At 38.4% G+C, this 15,277-nt stretch overlaps 1 long non-coding RNA gene across 2 annotated transcripts in view; it reads right to left on the bottom strand.

Annotated features, from left to right (window-relative positions):
- Positions 1-15,029, bottom strand: part of LOC102546952 (uncharacterized) — an 88,425-nt gene extending 73,396 nt beyond the window's left edge. The window contains exons 1-3 of one of the 2 annotated variants that reach the window (XR_005504852.2): positions 14,856-15,029; positions 13,186-13,358; positions 12,482-12,598 (exon numbers count right to left, since the gene is read on the bottom strand). This is a non-coding gene — a long non-coding RNA (uncharacterized LOC102546952). The remainder of the gene's footprint in view (positions 1-12,481; positions 12,599-13,185; positions 13,359-14,855) is intronic. The other variant, XR_005504853.2, reaches the window with a different exon arrangement.
- Positions 15,030-15,277: the final 248 nt, after the last annotated feature.

Genomic DNA, 15,277 nt, shown 5'->3' with positions numbered 1-15,277 from the left:
TTATGACTCAAATTAGCACAACTGGAGCTAGCATACTTTTGATAGCTTCATGAAACTCATGTGCTAGAAGCATGGTCCTCTCAGAAAAATATGTTCAACTAATTGGCAACTAACCCCTGTTTATATATTTAAATACTTTATACATTTTTAAACATTTATTTAGTGTGTGTGTGTGTGTGTGTGTGTGTGTGTGTGTGTGTGTGTGTACATGTTCCATGGCATACATGAAGACATAAGAAAACAACTTCAGGGAGTTAAATGTCCCTATGTTCTTTCCTGTGGGCTTGGGCAATTGCTCTCAGGTGATCATGTGTGAGTGGCAGGAGCTTTTTACCCAATGAGCCATCTTACCTGCCCTGACCTACTGTTTAAACACAGCTGGCATTCTTTTTCAGAGCAGACATTCTACAGTTTCTATAACTCAGCATCCTGTTTCAATATTTTCACATATGGCTGTGGTGCTAAGAGTGTTGATTCCTACTCCTATGAGAGACAGCTCATATGTCCTAGATTCTTCAGCATTTTCTAAATTCCCTGTGTCCCTTGGTTCACATTACCTCCAACAGATGCCATCTTAGTTATCACCACATTGCATTTTTGTTTATCTTCAGTAAAATGGAAATTCCTTAACAGCAAAAAGAAGATATTTTTACATTCAATCATTTCCACTTCCTGCCACAAAATGGAAACAAAGTAGGTACCCTTAAAATGTTTTCTGAAAGATCAGTAGCTGATGAACTCACTTGGTCTTTTCAGGACCACAGAAGATGATTCATACTCTCTCTCTCTCTCTCTCTCTCTCTCTCTCTCTCTCTCTCTCTCTCTCTCTCTCTCTCCCCCTCCCTCCCTCCTCACTATCTCAGTATTAGCAGTGGAGTTCCACCTTCCCTCCTCACTTTCTCTTCCTCACGTTCACTATTCCTTTACTCTTAATTTAGGATTGAAAAATTCCAGTGCACTTCCCTATTTCGAAGCCCATGAGCAGGTTGAGGATGGTGATTTGCATAGGTGCACTGAAAAATAATCACATAGAAATGGATGACACCTTGGCATCTTTCAACCGACTGCTATATTATCTCTGTTAATAAGATTCCTTGGACTCTGCACATTTTCCTGATAAGAATAACTGCTGTCATATTTTTTGTTTCAATTTGAGCTTTTTAAAGGCATTTGCTATTAGCACTAATTAGATGTATATGAGAGCCTTCCTGAGCAAAGCAGATAGTCACAGCTAATTCATGAAGAATTAATGATAGCAACAAAATTGCTTTATAGATTTACACTTTGGGTAGGGTTAAATTGCCATAATATAAAAACATTTAAAATAGATTTTCTATTTAATACGAGTCATGGTTTTATTAAATTTATAATAATTTTGAAATCTTCTCAATCCATTCCAAATGAGTATTTGTATAAAAACACTTTAGAGTAAATAAGCTAATAATATAATATGAGTAGAGGGAATAATACCATTATCTATTTGTAAAATACTTTTTACTCTAATTATTATTTTCATTATTACAATTTTGGGTTACTTCATTTGTTATATAAACAGTTTAAAACAAGTGCTTCCAGGGAGGATAGTAGACATTAGAGTTAATATTTTAAATTTGGATAATATGTCTAGTAATTGGACATAACTGAGGAGATCTTTGTCCAGTTATTTCTCCAGAACTTTTAAGTGTCTGCTTTGTTTGTATGTGTTTTGTATGTTTCTTAAAAGTCACATTTTACTTAGTATTGTTTTTATACTGAAATTATAGGTTTAAGTATTTTATTTAAACTCTTATTGGCTAGAAGTCTGATTTATTTAAAGTACTATCCGAAACTGGTTTTCTGGCAAAACTGGCATTCACAGTTTATCTTTGAAATGGTGAGAGCCATATTTGAAAGAAAATAGAGTCCTTGTGGACAGGGTTTGAAAGTTCTGTATGTTTTGAAAGTTGCCCTGCAGTAATCTCTGGATTTAGGTAATACAACTTCGCAGTAAAGAACACTATCCCCAATTCTGCTGATACAGAGCCAGGAGAGAGATGGAAGTGAACATAGACTTGACCTGTAAGACCCCAAATGCAGTGTCATACAACCACATGCAATTGGTCTGTCTTAGATTCTTAAAGCATAAATCCTGGGATGCCTGTCAGTATCTCTATTGCTTGCTTTTTATAAATTTTCTGTTGAGAGCACCACATTCTAGAACATTCTTAGGACATAGGCTTGAATCTAGAGCGTGTAGCCATGTTTTTGTGCACTGCGTAAATGTTATCCTTGTGTTATGCAATTCCTGATTTCTCTGCCCTCATATCTCATTTTAAACTGGACACAGCATTCTAACGCTTATGTAAAGAATCTTCTATCTCACATTTCTGTAAACAATTTTCACCATTTTCTCTCTGCTTTGTCAATAAATGCTGATCACCCAATGACTGGGGGAAAAGAAAGAACAGAACAGAACTTCCCCTAGCCAGAGGAGGAGGGAGAGAGGGAGAAGAAGAATGTCAGGAGAGAAGCCATGTGGAAAGGGTACAGAGGCAGGCTAGCTGCAAGGAGGGCAGAAGAAAGATGTTTTAGAGTTCAGCTGGATAATGGAATGTGGGACTCTGGAACCTGGGGCTTTACCACATCCATCGCTGGCCTGGCTAGGTGTGTGGGTTCAGGTGAGGGGGAAGAGAACTCAGACAGGGAGGGGGAGCAGTTTCTGCCATACCTGCCGCCTGCGCTTTGGTTGCTTGGCCAGACTGAGCCAGCAGGAGACTCACTAGCTGGGGAGGGGTGCAGAGGAGCGTCTAGTGGCAATTTCCGGAGAGCAGAACTCTTCCTCAAGGGTCAGTGTTACAGCTCTTATGACAGAAGCTCTCACACGATGGAAAAATGCCTGCACACCTTTAATTTTGAACATGATACTTAAATATAGTTTTGGATAGGTCAGGGTCTAACAGCAGGTACTTCCTATTGGTTTGTCCTGGGAGCTTGGGAAGACCTCATCTACATATTTGGGGGCGTGGTCCTACTTCAACATCTGATCTGTTTTGAGCCTATGTGACCTGTGGTCATGTCTTCACTTGTGGAGGAGGAGCTTGAGTCATTACCCTACATGGCTGGTCTCAAACCTCTCTAAAGGGGTCTGTGGGGGGCTGCAACTAGTGAGGCCTTGATCTAGGAGACTGGGAATGCACCTGCCGGCTCTATTAGGGTTTCCAGGGATTCGGCCTATCTCAACCAGGAATCAGGGTACCTTTAATAGCCCACCATCCCACAATGGAAGTCCTAATTGCAAGTATTTGGGATCATAGCTAGGAGATGGCCAGAAATGTTAAGAGGGTTAATAGATCAATACTGCTTGTGTACTGAGATGAAATTTTGAAATAAATATTGTTCCCCCCCCCATATCTGCGGTCATTGGGGACTATCTAGGATACAGAAATACAGCACCATATTAACTTTCTATTTATATTAAAAAATAATTAAGTTTTACAAGACAGAAGAAAATTAAATATTGCAGGAGAGAAATCACCTTGGCCCAAGGATCACCTGTTTCATAAACTGAGTGCAGAAAAGTACATAGAGACTCTCAGAACATGGGAAAGGCTTAATAGCCTTTGAGTGGTTGAACCAAAGTCACACCAACAGAGAATCACTTCTGCAGAAACTCACTGTCATCTCTCCCATTAAATCCTTGTTGTTCTGGATGACCTTTCCTTCAGTCTCTGTTCCACACTTTGTCCAGTATTTTCTTTAGACAGGAGCAGTTCTGCATTAAAAATCTAGAGATGAAGGGGTGGTCCCATCCCCAAAACAGAGGCCTTGCCTAACCTCTGGATATGATCTCTACAGGTTCTTCCTCCCCATTGATGGGCGTTTCAGGTTTCTCATCCCCTTTGGGTCCTGGGAGCCTCATGCTTTTCTGGCATCTGGAACTTTCTGGTGGCTACACCCAGTTCCCCATCTCCCATTGCTACACACCTCTGCTCAATTTGCTGACCCTCATCCCCATTTCCTCCCATACCTGACACTGCCCCCTTTATCTGCTTGCCCTCCTCTCTTCCTCCCAAGTCCCTCCTACTCTTTATCTCCTATGAGTGTTTTGTTCCCCATCTAAGAAGGACTGAAGCATCCACACTTTCATTTTCCTTCTTCTTGAGCTTCATATGGTCTGTGAGTTGTGTCATGGGCATTCTAAGCTTTTTGCCTAATATACACTTTTCAGTGAGTACACACCATGTGTGTTCTTTTTTCATTCCATATACAAACACCAAATTCAGACACTATTGAGGATGCCAGGAAGTGCTTGCTGACAGGAGACTGATAGAGCTGTCTCCAGAGAGGCTGTGCCAGAGCCTGACAAATACAGTGGTGGATGCTACCAGCCACACATAGGACTGAGCACAGGAACCCCAATGGAGGACTTAGAGAAAGGACAGAAGGAGCTGAAGGGGTTTGCAACTCCATAGGAAGAACAATAATATCAATCAACTAGACCCACAGAGCTCCCAGATACTAAACCACCAACCAAAGAGTACACATGGAGGGACCCATATCTCAGCTGCATTTGTAATATAGGGTGGCCTTATCTGGCTTCAATGGGAAGAAAGCCCCTTGGTACTATGAAGGCTCGAGGCCCCAGTTTAGGGGAATGCCAGGGTGGTGAGTTGGAAGTGGATTTTTGGGAGGGGGAGCCCCCCCATAGAAGCAGTGGGAGGGGGGATGGGATGGGGGTTTGACAAGAGGAAACCAAGAAAGGAGATAACATTTGAAATGTAAATAAATAAATTATCCAATTTTAAAAAAAGGTCTTTGCTGCTGCCCTTCTTTGGCATCTTTATAATTTTGCCATCTCAAAGTCATTCTTTACAACGTTATTTCCCATATATCTGCTTTTGCCTTAGTAAGCTGATTTCTCACCCTACTCGGCTGTTGTATTGACCTCCTTATTTTTAATATCACTATTTTCTCTTTAAACAAAGATCAGAGCTGTTTAAGTTATCAACTGCGTCAATTTAAAATTTGACACTTTACTTTTCCTCTCTCCACCTTCCAAGGAGCTACCTTCAAGATACTGATGGGCATAGACCATAATTTGTGTTCATTATAATAATTTAGAGTTTATTTTGTTTCAAATTTATGGCTTCTTGAATATGTTTCAATAAGGATATGGAATTTTGGTTCATCTGTATTAGATATTTTTAAGAAGTATAGGTTAAGGGAAAAGGTAACCCAAGCTATTTTAACATTTCATAATATTTAAGGTGTTCTAAAGTGGGACTCTTGCTTTTGGTGCTACTCTGCAATCTTAGGCCACAACCCCTACTGTCATGACCATAGGTGTAGCTAAGGTTATTGGCACAGCCTCTTCAGCCTTTTTCTTCCAAACCAAAGTCAATATTAACACTCACTTTAATTATAGGTGCCCCTTTAATTGGAAACATAATTTTCTATTGAAAACCAAGTTAGCCCACTTGTCTTTAAATTTTACTAACAAGTTTAAAATATATCTCAGCTTTGAAGACATCACCAAAATTTATTAAGCAAACTTTCATGGAGAGAAGAAGCTGCCTGATTAGTCATGCACAAAATAGACAGGCAGGGAATTAACTGGAAAAGCAGTGAAATGCATTATTCATCTTTAGGCTGCATATCATCCTAAGACACTCACTATTCTTTTCAAGGAAGCCCTGGAAGCTGTAATGGAGAAAAGAGAGGTTAAACCTGGCTTATCATAGAATCTAGCATTATGCATTATTTAGTAAATGTGTCTATGTGCTCTTTAATTTCTATCACTTAATACATCATAACTTACTGATCATTTACTCTGTAGAATGAGAATCTTTTTCCACCAGGAACGTGTGTTCTTCTAAAATCTGAGGTGTCATTGAGAAACTGAAAACACATTTCTATTGAGAAACATTGTGTGGCACAAAGTAGTGAGTTCTGCAGAACCACACAGTATGTTGTGCTCTCATTCATGTTGAGATGACATGGAAGATGCCTTCCACTTTGCCTAGACTCCTCTGGGAAACCAGCATGATTTGTGTATTCACGTGGTTATAAAAGCAGGTAGAACTCATCACTAGTGTTCTTTCCATGGTCACCTATGTGTCTATGCTATGGCTTTTGACTGTTACTCAGGTCTTCCTAATTTTCGCGACAGTAAAGGCCAATGTCCTTTTTAAAGTATCCATATTTGGGTCATACATTGTGTTCTGAGAAATCTAGCCTAACTTTATACATTGAGTAGTTTATAGGTACATAAGAAAACAAGAATTTGGGATCAGATCAATATTTTCTAAGGTAATAAATGTCATCATTGCATTGGTACAAGAAAAATGATATTCTGGAAGTTGATAATTGGCAGTAGCCAAAAATGGACCTGCAAAATTGTCATATGTTGCCGTCAAAATAATACCCCTAAGTAGGGACAGGCTGTGAAGTTATAGTCTTCTCTTCCTCTTGTTTTTCTTCAGTGCAGTAGAACAGTGAGGTAAGATGCCTTCTTCTTACGTTTCATGTAATACCACAATGAGATAGTTAAAGAACCAGTTTGACTGTGTTATGACCACAAGACAATTTAATCTGCCTTAGAAGCTTTAGTCTTTTGAACATTAAATCCTAAATACTATACTAAAAGTACTCATTTGATAGAGGTTGAATATATAGCCTATATTTATCAACAGGGCATAAGATTGTAAGTTTTAGATTTTAAAGAACATGAGTTTTACAAATTCCTAAATCCCATTAACTGTTCTCTGGCCAAAAACCAGATCCTCGTATATCCACTGAAGCAAAAGTTGCCTCTGAAGCTGCAGGGATCTCAGTTACCACTGGCAGAGAGTGCTGACTTTCTTAAAAACCAACTATCATTACCCTTGCTTTATGTTAATCAGGGAAGGGAAATAGCTAAAGACACCGACATAGAAAGAGGCTAGAGAAACATTTTGTATCTGATATGTGCAGAGAGGGGGTTGGTTTGCACCAATTAGCAGGGTGCAAACACAGGCTGACTGAAACTCCATCTTCTCAGTTCTAGATGCAAACCCTTGAATCTGTCTTTTTTCCTATCAAAATAAAAAGAAGTATTTTTCCTATCTTCTTCATATATTTTAGTATTAGTATAAGCACCAACTATTTGAGAATTCTGACATAAAGTCATACATTGCACAAAATTCCCAAATAATTAATAAAAATATTATGTTGGAGAAAAAAGATAAGAGGGAAAATGAAGAACTAAGAGGAGTAGAGGAAGTATTTCCTAGCATCTTTTTTTTTATCTAATGCTCCTGTTAAAGATAGATTTTTATGGACTACTATGAATATAATTGGGCAGTTAATGAGTTTACAACTCTTATTCTACCAGATGCCCCTTTACAACATCAAATATGTACAGCTCTAGTGGCATGGTGTGCGTCTGTTGATATTTTCTTTGAACCTCTTAGCAATGACACAATTTATTTGACCTGGAAGAAAGAGCAATGCACTTCTTACTTTTGACAAAAGTAAAAAATACAGGTAGGACTATGTCTGTTTACTTACGAGATTGTTGGGAAAATGAAATATACCCTACAGAATAATCCGGTGAATCTTGTCTCACAACACACACACACACACACACACACACACACACACACACACACACACTCACACACACACACTCACACACACACACACACACACTCACATACACAAATTCAAATTGAATAAAGAATTGAACAATGACATAAATCTTAAAACTACTAGAAGAAACAGAAAAAAGTTGCTGATAATGACCTTAGTCAAAGTGGTTAGGTGCAAGTCCCCTAGCATAGACAACAACACAGAAACCAGTAAATGAGATTGTATGTAGCTTGAAAGCTGTTCCACTGTACAGGAAACAATGAACACAGTAGAAAGACAAGCTAAGGAGTGAAAGCAAACATTTGTAAGTCACAAATTTGGTAAGAAATTAGCAACCAAAATATATAAAGAAGTAATAAAATAATTAAGCAACAGACTTTTAGAATAAACAAATAGCCAGAGAATTTTTCAGAAGAAAACACACAAATGTCCAAACCCTATACTTTAAGTCCTTAACATTATTAGTTGCCAAGAAAATAGAAATAAAAATGAGGCTTTTTATAAGTTATTACATTAAAATCAGAGCTAAGAGTTGATCAGATGATATAAAAAAGGAGATGATTACACATGACAGCTCAGAAAATTAATACCAGCACTATTAATAACAAAATGGAGGTAATAAAAGGTAACTATAATTTATTCCAGTGATATTATTTTGGGAAAAAATCAGCAAAAATGATTTAATGGAAAAAATAGAAAAGAAAATGTAGAGAAAAAATTTAAAAAGTGTCAAGAGCTGTTTCATACATGGTTTATTGTGACATGAGCAACTGTCAAAATGGAATACTTCAAGTGTCCAGTGACAGATGCTCAAGAATGTGATAGGTCATAGGTTTGTGTGGCCTGTGTGGATAGGAGTGCAGAGGGGTACCCAACAAGCTTCGGAACGGAAACAATGTCGTTTGTGATGACAGATGGAGTAGAGGGACATTATGCAAGCAAAACATGGCAGGCACAAAAGAACACATTCTTAGTAAGTTACTTATACATGAAAAATTAAAAAGTGAACTTACAGAAGCTCAGAGTTAAATGTTAATCAGAGGAGTATAGTGTAGTAAGTAACTAGAGAGAGGTTGGTCAAGACTAAGGTTTATTTTAAGAACCAGTGAGACGGCTCCGTAGATAAAAGCACTTGCCACGAAGTCTGATGACCTGAAGTTGACCCCTAGGACTCACAGGCTAGAAGGAGTAAACCAACTCCCATAAATTGTCTTCCAGCCTTCACATATACAGCAGGTCATACATCTACCCTACATCTACATTACAATAAATAATGTAATTAAATAGTTTCAGATTTTGTAAGTAATGTTCACTATTCTATTAGATACTAGTAACATACACCTGTAACTGAAGCAAATAGATCTTGCTACAAAATTCTCACTACGAAAATTATAAATTATGTAAAGTAACTCAATTAGTTTGATTTAATCATGCCATAGTATATACACGTATAAAACATATTTCCTCTGTAAATACATACATTTCCACTTTCAGTTTGCTACTTAAGAAAGCTAAATGAGAGAGAAGCAGTGATACAGACAATACAGAGAAATAAAGAGACAGTGAGAAAAGGAAGAGATGATTGAGGGAAGAAAAGAAGGAAAGAAGGTAGGATAGGCCTGTGTTTGCCAAGGTTACAAAGATGAACAAACAAGGCACAGCATCTGGAAAAAAATTATTTTTAGAAATTTAGTGAAACAATCGACCCCTCAGTGATAAAGAATAAAAATGTTTATTCTATGTCAGTGTTGCCATAATAAAACCTCTGTGAATGCTAATGAATGATCACCTTTATTCAACACATTTGTGAATAAAATACCTTGCAACTGATAGGAAGCTTTTATTCACGGAAGCAACCAGAAAATCTCAAACAAGGTTTTCCATTAAATGGAAGCTCTCTTGCTAGTCTGCTGTGCTCAGGAGCCATCCAATCATGTAACAGTCAGGTAGCTGCTACACTGCTAATCTTCTGTTGTAGGACTAACAGCAACTGGTCCTCTGAATGAACTCATAATTTATGGATTCACCTTTTGTATCCTGAATAACTGCCAGTATTCATCAAATGCCCCATTTGCAGTCAAACTGTGATATGCCCCCTTGTAGGAATTTATTTGTGGTTTCTCTGAGATCTTAGCGAAGGCATGGCCAGATAGGTATGGTGATACTGTGAGTGGCCATACTGGAATTACTGCCTGAGATGTAATATCATACTAGTAGGTGGGCTGTGCATCCCAAACTTTTCCTTAATTTTTGGTGCCATGTCTCCCGTAGTCAGAACAGGATGTGAGAACAAAGACCTGGGAGTGAAAAGAGCTCCCTCTCATCTCTCAGCCACCAACTAATAATGTCTTTGCTTCTTTGTTTTCCCTCAGAATCATGGAATACACTTGGTAGTGTAGATAGTGACCATAACACTTTCATGAAATGGCTGCATCAGCTTTTGTTTCTCTACTAAACAAAGTATAGAATTTCTATGGTGACTTGACTAAGTGACACTAATTGCCTAAAACGGCTTGAAAGATAGTCTAAAACTCCATGATTTCTTTAAGATATTTTGTAGTACTCTGATTCCCACTATTTCATCTACTTGGGGACAAGATCACTTAAGGCTTTAAAGATTTTCATAAATGATGCCTCCGGTCATTGCCAAGCACCAGGCTCAGCTTGAAAAGTGGTCTTGAGAGAAGGGGTGCCTGGGAGCAGTGAAACGAACGACTTAAAATCAAATTCTGGGTCCAAGCTGACAGCCTATGTTCTGCTCCAGACAGGTTTTCAGATTGCTCTCTGTATTCTGTTCTGCTAGAGATAGCTTTCTCTTACTATTCTAAAACCTCCCGGATAGCTCATCCCCTGTAGATCAAAAGTCCTTTTAATTTACATATCAAGTCAGTCATTAACCCCAGGTTTTCCTTTTGATTATCCCATGGATCAGCATCCCGGGAGCCCAGCCCTTTGATTCTTAGAAAGAGTTAACAAGCAGGGACAATAAGATAGCTGGGTGGGATCTTGCCCTAAAATTACCATTCCTACTGTGCCTGAGTCTGGTCCTAAACTCCCTCTGTCCCATGCTGACCTTGAACTCAGGAATCTGCCTTCCTTTGTGTGTATCTGCCCTTGTTTCTGTCTGCTTCTGCATCTTTCTGACAAGGTGGATCATAATGCAGCTGCCTTTGTTTCCCTAGGTCTGCAAAGCTCCTCATATAATTCATTTTGTATCCTTATATTTTCCATAAGTGAGAAATTATATAATTTTTGAATTCATGTTTTTGGTACTTTTCCTCACAGCCTTGAGGTCTGTGTTAAAGCTCATAGCATTTTACCATTTTGCTGCATTAGCTACACCCTTGCCTTCTGGATTTATTCTGTCTCTGATTAGCATAGAGTCATTAGCCTTGGCAAAGATGACATTCCTTGAAGAAGAAATGTGAAGTAAAAATAATCATATATGTATACATATATGATATTTTTTTAAAAAAGGAAATCTTATACTCACAGCAACCATCAACAGTCCTGGAGGCCCCCACCCTGCTGCGTCTGTTCCAGAGGCAGGAACCATGTCATGCCATCCTTTACATATGACCAGGCAGGAATTGGCAGGTTGCCTTACAAAATACTTAATCTGGGATTGGGGGATGCCTCTGAGAAAAGCATTTGCACCAAGAGTTTTGATCTGCAGTACCTACGTAAATGTAAATATCAGGTGGGTGTGACAGCCTGTCTGAGATCTCAGCTCTTAGGAAACTGGAGACTAGGGTCTCCAGAGCAACTTAGTTAGTGAGACTAGGTGAATTATGAGTTATGTGTACAAGTGTATATTTTATATACATCAGTACATAAAATAAAAAACAACTAAGACATTTAGTACCAACTTCTAGCCTTCGCATGCATGCACACAAACACATGCACCTATATAAATATACACAAAAATTTGACAAAAAATGAAGACTATTACTTAACTAGGATATTAGATCTGGATATAGAAAATGTGATGAAAAATTATGTAATGCAGAAATGGGGTTCATAATGAGTAAAATTTTGTTGCTTTGTTTACATGAATATTTTTATATATCAACTATTTCCACCTTTCTCTTTACACTGTAAATAGAATGTTGAAATGTTAATATTTGTTAATGCTGTAAACATAAACTATAAAGTTTCAACTATCATGGAGTGATTACGACAGAAGCAGTATAAAAAGATTATCAAAAGACAACTATAGGGAGGGTCATATTAAACTTATGTCTCTGGTTGTTGAGAATTAAGCCATGTTGTTGTTTGGTAGAGAAATAATCACAACATGCTAGGTAGAGTCAGTAATCAGTTTTTAGTACTGTTTGGAGCCTCTAACATGACTGTAATGGGAATTATAATTGTTGAGTGCAGAAGTTGTGTTGAAGAAAGCCTGTGTCTCACGGTGAGAAGAAAGATCTTCAGCCTGAGAAGCTAGAGAGGAATACGATGAATGACTAAGCCTGAGACCATGGTTATGTGAAGTTTCAGATGTGCTATGCTCTGAATATTACAGCATGTCTACTTTTCCAAACTGAAATGCCATTGGTTCAATGAGAACACAATGATTCCCTCCTCGGTGTTAAACTTAAAGCGCACTGGTTTCCTCCCATGTACACAGTTGAGTATGTGATGTGAGAATCCGTGATACTTTAATGATAAATAATTAGAAGCGACTATTAAACAGCCTCTTCTCCTCAATCACTGTGAGAAAATATATATCAACAGACCGCAAAAATTTAAAAAAAAATAGCAAGATCTAAGAATGAAATGAAGTTTTGGAGGAACTCTGCTCAAAATTCCAAACAGGTACCACTAAGCTGTTTTGCTTCAGGAACAAAACTGTGTTTTGCTTCAAACGCACCTCATGCCTTCTCTCCTCCTGCACTGGCACTCTTCTGGCTATTGTTTTGTATTCTTCGAGTCTCCGTTGTCCATTTTATTAATGCTGTAATCCCTTACCGTTGTCTGCTTCAGGTTCCTGGGTACAGAACAGGAATCTGAGCAGAAGTAATTGTGAGCAGAACCTGTCCTGCCTACTCACAGCTCTAGTCCCTGCTCTCTTACACTCATTCTCTTTGACTTTGCTGCATCAAAAACTCTGTGAAATCACTTATTACCTCCATATATGCACACAATGTATATGTGTGAGTAAGTTAGGGCTCTTTTAAAATTGTTCTTCATAGTCTGAGACTAGAATATAGCATGTACTAAAATTATACATACACACAGAGAGAAAGGGGGGGAAACAATGATTAGATAAATCAGAGGCAAGAAAAGTGTCATGCACAAAGAAAAATACTTGCATTCTTTTAGAGATATCCCTCAATGTGGCTCACAGAGACTGTGCGCAGTTCCCTAGTTGCCTGTAAGGTGAGAGATAATGGCATTCTGGTTCCCCTTAAGTTCCTCTTTCTTCCTTGAGTGTGAGATTAGATGATGCCTTCCTTTTCTCATGTCTTTCCATATCTATTAAGTTTCATTTCCTGCTGATGATAATCGTAGATTGTTCAATTACTCCATTTTCTTTTGAAAAGTTATGTATTGATTTTGTGTGCGTGTGCATACCAGGTGTGGACTGGGCCATAGCATCCGTGCAGAGGTCAGAAGGCATCTTTCAGGAGGTCATTTTTGTCTTTACACCAGGTGGATTCTGGGTATCAGTTCCTCAGACTTGTTGGTGAGCACTCTGCCCACCAAGCCATCTAAATGGTCTTCTAATCTTTCATTTCCATTGAACACTATAAAATTAAAGAATTTAATTTAGCATTTGTAGAAGAAAAGCCCTTAGGTGCCATTAAGATAAGCTTAGCTGATGAAGCTAAACACAAAATGATTTAACAACAATTACTGTTTTCCAGAAGAATTTTTTAAAGTAGAAAGCCTTCCTTAATGAACAAAAAAGATGAGAGTAAAATCAACACTGTTTTGGTAATTCTGAGACATGTGTAAACACTGTGAAAAGAATGACTGTCTCCTTGTTTGAAGCAGTGCTGAACAGTGCAGTGCTCTGCCTGAAACTGCATTAACCTTTCTCTAGAGTGAAGGGCTTTGAGCACTTTGCTATTTTTCTCTTTGCAAACCTGTGTTAAGATATAGAACCTTGTTTGAGCACATTGCATTATTTCCAGCCCCACTTATGGGAAAGACAATTGGGTATGCATTCATGTTCGTTATATGAACGACAGCACTGTGTTATCCACAATAGAATGCTTAAACCCAAGGAGGCAAACTGCCCCTCTCTGTCTCTCTGTCTCTTTCCGTCTCCCTCCTCACTATCTCTGTGTGCAGGTGTGCATGTGTATGTTGAATGCACGTGAATGTCATTGTGCACATGTGGATATCAGATGAAAAGTCTTAGGTATTGGTCTGTGTCCCTCTCCCCTTTTTTGGAGAGAGGTTCTCTGCTCCACTTCCTTATTAAGGCAGCCAGTTGGCTCACAAAATTTTGGGGGTTTTCCTGCGTTCATATCTCATATGCTGGTAAGGGCACACTGAGAAAATGAATACTTGCAGGGCACACAGTTTTACCTACTGAATCATATCCTAAACTCCACACACGTTCTGGCTATGAATTGCAGCAAAATAACATTAAATCAGTAAACTTGATGGGTTTATTGGAAAGGGAGATTTGAGCTGCATTTGTATCTTATTAATGAATTCTTCCAAGAAAATTCATTTATTTGTTGATAGTATCTATCTAAAGAATATACGTTAGCTTTGAAACTCTGTAGAGATCATTTTCTAGTGTCCCTCTGTGTATATATTAGGACATTTTCTTCTTAATGTGACATGTGAGCATTTCCTTTCTTTTTCCCCCAAAGCAGAAGACTGAACCCGGGGCCTTGCGATTGCAAGCAAACGCTCTACAACTGAGCTAAATCCCCAACCCCAAGCATTTCCATTACTACTAGTTGAAGTTGTCTTGTCCTCAGTTCATTTAAGGCTCTCTTACATCAATGCTCAATTCCCTCTTCTTTAAAAAGGTTATTTTTGAAGCATAATCTAAAGTTTCAAGCTCCCTCACTTTATGCAATTAAAATTATGCCACGTATAACCAGAACTGTGCTGTATATAAAAGCACAAGTGTAATTTGCATTTTAAGGCCTGTCATTTCTTCTCAGCAACTGCTGGACACGGGTGCTATACTGAGCACGAACACCAGGGGGGGCTCCATTCGGTGCTCAAGGCCTTAGCGCCTAAGTTGATAAAACTTGAAGAATATCCTATTTACTTACCCCAACTTGCTACCAGGCATTGACACAGGTTGTCTGTGAGTAAATTTAATATCTTGATTAGCCCTCCCGAGGCTTCTCCCGGAAACTCTTCTACAAAGAGGGAGGCATGGGCAGCTGTATGTTACCTATGGTGGCTTCAGAAATCTTTTGTTGAAAGATCTGTTTGCTTAGAATGTAAGATGCTCGTTACCTTGACAACCATAGGCAGGAAAAGGCTGGTTTTGGAGTGACATTAAATTCCTCTGCAATCCCTTATGGGGATTAATGATTTGTATGTCTAATCAATGCATGACGAAGACATGTTATTTAATAAGATTAATGAAGCTTCTATCAAGCACTTTGTATGCTAGGCCCAATGGCATGACTTCCTTAAAATGTCTTCAACATTGCTTAGATTGTAGTTATTTCTGAAGTACAGACCG

This window comes from Rattus norvegicus, chromosome 5, assembly GCF_036323735.1.
Source record: "Rattus norvegicus strain BN/NHsdMcwi chromosome 5, GRCr8, whole genome shotgun sequence".
In the NCBI taxonomy this organism is placed as follows: Eukaryota; Metazoa; Chordata; class Mammalia; order Rodentia; family Muridae; genus Rattus; species Rattus norvegicus.
The sequence above is the reverse complement of the archived record's forward strand: the minus strand, read 5'-3'. Positions and strand labels throughout refer to the sequence as shown.